Here is a 5,810-nt window from a genome sequence, read left to right as displayed (position 1 = left end):
TGTTTCATCTGCTGTTCTTGAGTTATCAAAGCTGAGAACTGAAGCGCCGGGATCTCTTTCGGAGCCGGTGTGAGCGAGCGCATGTGTGTAAGGGGCTCGGCAGGGCTTTCAGGGGAGGGATTTCCTGTTGTTTCCATCTGACTTACAAATCTCCAACGATTAAAAGCAAACCCTGCCAGTTAAACCCCATGTCATTTCAAGCTTGTCATGGAATAAACTGGAGGGTGAGGAGAGAGTTTTATGTAACAGGCTGATTTCATTTCCCCCATTTAACAGGCGGCTTCATGACTCATGATTCGTTTGGATGAAAGGTCCCCTTGGCTTCCTGGCCACACACACCTTCCAAGCCTCGTCTTGTAATGCTCGGATAGCCTCTCTGGGCCTTTGACGGTATTTTTGCCTCCAGATCCATTTTGTAAAATGCCATTTGAAAACCATACTCACTTGGGGTAGTAGTGCACATTTGGAAAGAAACCTAAATAAGTACATGGATATTTTGCACTGAGGTACATCACCTGGATTCTCCTAGAAGCACAGTATGGGCGTGTTAAGCCTATAGCTTTAATAGCTTTTTTTTTTTAAGTTTATTTATTTGAGAGAGAGAGAAAGGGAGTGAGCAGGAGGGAGAGGGAGAGAGAGTCTCCAGCAGCCTCCCGGTGAGCACGGAATCCAATGTGGGGCTCGATCTCAGGACTGCGAGATTCTGATCTGAGCTGGAATCAAGAGTCAGACACTCAAATGACTGAGCCACCTGGGCGCCCCAATAGTTGTTTTTTTTTTTAAATCCCATTTATTCTTTTTTTTTTTTTTTTCCTCCCTCAAACTAAAGAGAAAACAATTCTACTTCTCTATGTTGATACAATAGATTCCATGGCAGGTCTTTATTCTAATCCCTAGACCTTAAAAATGTTATCTTCAGGGCGCCTGGGTGGCTCAGTGGGTTAAGCCGCTGCCTTCAGCTCAGGTCATGATCTCAGGGTCCTGGGATCGAGTCCCGCATCGGGCTCTCTGCTCAGCAGGGAGCCTGCTTCCTCCTCTCTCTCTCTGCCTGCCTCTCTGACTACTTGTGTTCTCCCTCTGTCAAATAAATAAAAATAAAATCTTAAAAAAAAAAAAAAGAACATCATTCTTCTCTGTTGCTGAATAATATTCCGTTATGTGCATGTACCACCTTTTATTCATCCATTCTTCAGTTGCCGGAGAACGCTATTACGGAAAGCGCTGATAACGTTTGGGTACAGGTTTTTGTGTGGACATGTTTGGATTTTCCGGGAGATAGATCTAGATGCACTTTTGTTGCTTTTTCTATTTTAACTTTCATTTAACTAATTCTGAAATGAAATGTCTTTATATTCTTATTCACATTTTTAGTTCTCTTATGAATCACCTATTTACATGGTAGTGTTTGCTTTTGGTTGATTTGTCAAATTATGATTGCCACATATGTTTGTCATATTTTGCAATCTCATGCTTATTATTTTTCATTTAAACTGTACCAAAGTTACAGGTAAAAATTTACAAGTATTATCATGAGATAGTCAGTGGCACCAATCTCCACTCCCTCTCAGTAGACACACTTTTAATTCCTTCAGCTTTTGTATTTAATCCTGTATTTCCAAAGTGCCTCGTCATCCTTTTTTTTCTTGACTGTTCTGTGTCATGTGTATGTTAAACTCCTCCTTGACATTTCTCATCCCACTCCCCACGCTTCTCCTAGATTTCCCCTCCTTTCAGCCTACAAAATACTCACCAATATAGTATAATTTTTATGTTAATATTTAATAATTGCAGTCTTATGACTAGGTAAATATATATTTTTGCTGTTGTCATGTAGTATACTATGAATATGTTTTTGTCTTGACAATTTATCTTGGTTATTAAAAAGTCATCCATCTTTCATTCTTGCTAGCTCTTACTCAGCTGGAGTACAAGGGAAGAGTGCTCGAGCGCGGTGGTTTCCTCTCCCTTTCACCTTCTCACAGCCGTCCCTTCCACACTGGTCCTGACCAGCGCTTCCGAGGCCTGGTGCTCAGCTGCAGTCCTTATCAGCACCCTGGGGATTTCATCCTGCCTTGGCACTGGGTCCTCTTAGAGCCAGACAAGTCAGGGTTCCATGAGCAAAGATTCTATTAGGGAAATGCCTGTGAACAAAATATGGAGTGAGAAGCCGAGGGGCCTATCAGCCCACAAGGCAAGGCTGGCCGTGAGGGAAGGACAGTGGGATGGAAGGGCCTCCAAGTGGCCCATCGGAGGCGCGTCTCTTCAGCGGGCGGCGCGCTGTGGGAACAATGGCGTGTGCTGGACCCGTGCAGGGCAGGCATGGGCTGGGCGGCTGACAGAGCAGAGTGCCGAGGGCCGGGGGTCAGTCCGGCTCCTACAGCGGAGGGCAGTGGGCAGCAGGCTCGTGGCCCCCAGAGCGGCCTTGTTTCCTAGATTTCTTTCTTCATGTACATTTTTGGAGCTGCTTGTCGAACCCCACAAAGAGCCTGCTAATGTTTTCGTTGGAATCGCTTCGAATAATTAAGGTCAATGAGAAGAAGTGACCTCTTTATGAGGCGGAGTGTTCCCGCCCAGGGATGCCACATGTCTTACAGAGTGCCTGCTCTGCAAGACCCTTTGTTCAGAGGTCTTTCAGCACGTTATGTGTATGTAGACATGTGTATGTGGATACACATGTGTATATATAAATATATATAAAATATTTTTTTTCCAGAAAAGGCTTGCATATCTTTCAAAAGACTCATCATCGGTACTTAAATTTTTTGTCATTGATGTAACTGGTATCGTTTGTTTGTTTGTGGACCCCAGTGCGGGGCTTGAACTCATGACCCCATGATCAAGACCTGGGCCGGGATCAAGAGCTTCATGGACTGAGCCACCCAGGCACCCCTTTGATATCTTTTATTTTAAAAACGGACATTTTCTCTTTCTTGCCTGTGTATGGTCATGCTTTTCAGACTTGTCCTGTCTTGAAGCAAAGGGGTCTGTCTTTTTGTTGTTGTTGTTGAAGACTGTATTTATTTACTTGAGAGAGAGAGCAAGCAAGAACAGGAGCGGGGGGAGCGGCCGGCAGATGGGGGGGAAGCAGGCTCCCCGCTGAGCAGAGAACCCCAATGTGGGACTCGATCCCAGGACCCTGAGATCACGACCTGAGCCGAGGGCAGACACTTCACTGACCGAGCCGCTGGGGTGAAAGGGGCCGGTCTTTTACCTCCATGTCGACCAGACAAGGGGTGAGGCTGCCCTAAGGGACTGAGCGTGACCCCATGTGTGAGGGGGCCTGGGCCTGAGCGCAGGGTTCTCTCAGCTGCTGACGCTCCAGCCAGATGGCCCACGAGCTCCCCTGCCCTGTCCTGAAGGGGCTTCTGTTAGGTGCACAGTGATAACAGGTTAAAAAAAGGTTCTTTTATTCTTAGTTTTGTTAAATGTTTCTGCTTTGGTAAAAGAAGCGGCCACCCAGCTGTACGGCAGGGGACGAGGATCTGGGGTCTACTTGCTTCTTAAATAGATTTTCAGCTAATCCTGTTCTGACCTCACTTTACTGACCAACCCCAAGCCCGCCGTTTCCAGGGTTCCCTATTGTCCTTTAAACCCGAGCTTCTCTGTGGTTGTGCAAGCCAGACCAGCGTGCTTCTAGGCTTCTCCTGCGGCCTGCCTCGGTCACCTGGGTCAATGAGCCCCTGACCACCCGCTCTCCAGCCTTCGCAGACTTGGTCTTCTCTCCTGTCTGTCTGGGGACCCGATCCTTCGCATTCTTTAGTTGTCACTGAAGTTGGGTTCAGGACGGAGCAGAGGTAAAAAGTGAATGTTCCATTGCTTTCCTTGCCTGGAAACCTACTCTGTGGTCTGACTGGGGGATTTGTGGGGCAAAGTCGAGCAGGTGTGGCCTGAGATCCCCCTTTCTCCTTCCTTGCCTTGGCTGGTGTGACCCATCCATGAAGTCTCACTGCTGCAGCCCCGGGCTCCAGGGAGCCTGCCTACTGACCCCCCACCCCCACACTGCCCAGCCTCGGTTAGAGCTGCGACCACCTTACCATCTAGGTTACTCCTGCTGTACCGCTGACCATACTCTGCTGCAACTGCTTGTAGACGAGCCCTTAAGAGCTCAAAGGCTCTACATGTACCGACAGCTGGACTGGACGGGGTCTCTGCTGGTCTGAAGCCCCAGGCACAGTGATGACTTAAGAGGTGTTCAGGACGGTCTGTTGCTTGAATGCACACATCAGTCATGTAGCTTTGAGTTGATTTCCAATAAATACAGCTTTCACTTTTCTGTAATTATTTTTTTCTTCTCTTTCTATGATGCAATTTGGAAAGCAAAGAGGCAAAATACTGTTTAATTCTCATGAACATTGGAATCATAGACGTCAGTGTTTTAACCATGGTCATTTGGGAGGTGCTTGGGTCGTCTCCATGACTCCATGAGGAATCTGGAAGAGATGATGTGTCAAGTTCCTTTGTGCTTTCGAATTCTCTGCAAGTTATAGGCAGTGGCATCCCTGCGTTGTGTGGGGACAAGCGGGGGCTCAGAGCACCGCACACACACCTGGTGCAGGTGCGACACCATGTGTCAGCTGCGCTGATGGCAAGCTCTTGGAGAGTTTACTGCACAAACTTCTCTTACTATTTGGACAGTATGGGGCGCCTGGGTGGCTTAGTGGGTTAAGCCTCTGCCTTCGGCTCAGGTCATGATCTCAGGGTCCTGGGATCGAGCCCCGCATGGGGCTCACTGCTCAGCAGGGAGCCTGCTTCCCCCTCTCTCTGTCTGCCTCTCTGCCTACTTGTGATTTCTGTCAAATAAATGAAACCTTAAAAAATATATATATCTGGGGGCGCCCAGGTGGCTCAGTTGGTTAAGCGGCTGCCTTCGGCTCGGGTCATGATTCCAGGGTCCTGGGATCGAGCCCCGCATCAAGCTCTCAGCAGAGAGCCTGCTTCTCTCTCTCCCCATCTCCCTGCCACTCTGCTTACTTGTGCTCTCTCTCTAGCTGTCAAATAAACAAATAAAATATTTAAAAAAAAATATATATATATATATATATATCTGGACATTATAGTAATCTCAAGAGAAAGACATTAGGACAATGACCACATAAGCAATACGATGAGGGTAAAATACCACAGACGGAGACTTAGAACCATTTGAGGTGTTTCATAAATACTTTGCAGTCATAACCCGAATTTTGGACCTAAAAGTGACAGTAGTCATGAGGCCACCCTTGACTGACCCAGTCTGCTCTCCCATGGCGCCTCCTCTGCTGAGAGCTTGGGTTGAGTCACAAGAGGAAGGAAAGCAGGGGTACGCATTGGTCACTCATCTTCCATTCTGGAGGTATAGGAGCCCTTTCAAAAATAGTGGTGGAAATGCCTCAGATGGTGCCCCTGTGGCGTGTGGACTCAAGCTCCTCGTGGGGCTTCTGCTCTGCAGGCTGGGCTTCAGCCTCACGGGAAACCTGCAGCCCCAGGACCTGGCGGGGCCTGCTCTCCTCTCCTGCACACTTTGACCAAAGGGGACAATCTCAGACACTTTTACAGGTTGGACCTTACCTGATAAAAATGATAATGAATGCATGAAATACACAGTGTGAAAACATATAAAAATTTGTTAGGATAAAGTAAAAATCCCCTGAAATCCTACTACCATTACTGCCAATGCTCTGTGGCAGGACCGCGGAATCAGGACCTGAGCTGAAGGCAGACGCTTTACCCACTGAGCCCCAGGTGTCCCCATTAAGTATTCTTTAAAAACGTGATTTTAATGATTATATAATGTATGATTGTATAAAGGCATATATGAATGTACGCAATTT

The 5,810-nt window shown here is 47.3% G+C and overlaps 1 protein-coding gene across 1 annotated transcript in view; it reads right to left on the bottom strand.

Annotated features, from left to right (window-relative positions):
* Nucleotides 1-1,452: 1,452 nt before the first annotated feature.
* Nucleotides 1,453-5,810, bottom strand: part of CEP126 (centrosomal protein 126) — a 95,558-nt gene continuing 91,200 nt past the window's right edge. Inside the window, exons 15-16 of the transcript XR_014298928.1 lie at nucleotides 4,035-4,297; nucleotides 1,453-3,766 (exon numbers count right to left, since the gene is read on the bottom strand). The gene's annotated coding sequence lies outside the window, so the exon portion shown is untranslated. The remainder of the gene's footprint in view (nucleotides 3,767-4,034; nucleotides 4,298-5,810) is intronic.

The sequence above is a fragment of the Mustela nivalis genome (assembly GCF_964662115.1).
Source record: "Mustela nivalis genome assembly, chromosome: 9".
NCBI classification, from domain to species: Eukaryota; Metazoa; Chordata; class Mammalia; order Carnivora; family Mustelidae; genus Mustela; species Mustela nivalis.
This window is presented reverse-complemented; position numbering and strand designations above follow the sequence as displayed.